At 48.6% G+C, this 848-nt stretch overlaps 1 non-coding gene across 1 annotated transcript; it reads left to right on the forward strand.

Annotated features, from left to right (window-relative positions):
- Window positions 1-241: 241 nt before the first annotated feature.
- TRNAG-UCC (transfer RNA glycine (anticodon UCC)) lies at window positions 242-313 on the forward strand. Its single transcript has one exon. It is a non-coding gene; the product is annotated as a tRNA-Gly (tRNA).
- Window positions 314-848: the final 535 nt, after the last annotated feature.

Below are 848 nucleotides of genomic sequence, written 5' to 3' on the forward strand. Positions count from 1 at the left end.
CAGGACATTGGAAATATTTCACTGAATGCTATCTTAGGGTTTTTCATTGTAATTAAAAAAAAAAAATGAAGTAAAAAAAAAATCTAGTAGCCTTGGCAGCTGTGGAGAAAACTTGAATGTTTCTCTGCCTAACCCTTTTTTGTGCTTGTGGTGGGCAGTTAGTAAGTCCCATGGTTAGTCTGGGGATGTATGGAAACTAGAAGAGAAGGGAGAAGTCAACCAAACGACTCCATGTGTCAGAGCGTTGGTGGTATAGTGGTGAGCATAGCTGCCTTCCAAGCAGTTGACCCGGGTTCGATTCCCGGCCAACGCAGGTTAGTTCTTTTTTTCCTTACACTCGTTTTCTCAGGAGCATCGCTACGTCAGTGCGTGGTGCTGCCATCCGTCCAGAGAGACCCGACAGGGTGGAGATATAGGTCAACAGGAACCTCGTGAAGTTCAACAATGAGAGGAGGACAAAAGTCCTGCACTTAGGGAGAAGCAATCCCGAAGTGCAAGGGGCCACCCAACCCAGCTGGAGAACAGATTCATGGAAAAAGATCTGGATGTCCTGTTGGACACCAAGTCGAACATGAGCCACCGACGTGCTGCCTTTGCAGCAAAGAAGGCTAAGGGTGTCGAGCACTGCATTAAAGTGTTGCCAGCAGGTCGAGGGAGATGGTTGTTCCTTTCTACCAGTGAGACCACACCTGGAGCAGTGACTGTCCACTTCTGGGCTCTCCAGTACTGGAGAGGCATGGGCATACTGGAGGGAGTCCAGTGAAGGGCCACAGGGATGGTTAAAGTGCTGGAGCATTTCTTGTATGAGTAAAGATGGAAAGAGCTGTTTAGCCTGGAGAAGGCTCAGG

The sequence above is a fragment of the Antrostomus carolinensis genome, unplaced genomic scaffold (genome assembly GCF_000700745.2).
Source record: "Antrostomus carolinensis isolate BGI_N321 unplaced genomic scaffold, ASM70074v2 scaffold4192, whole genome shotgun sequence".
Classification (NCBI taxonomy): domain Eukaryota; kingdom Metazoa; phylum Chordata; class Aves; order Caprimulgiformes; family Caprimulgidae; genus Antrostomus; species Antrostomus carolinensis.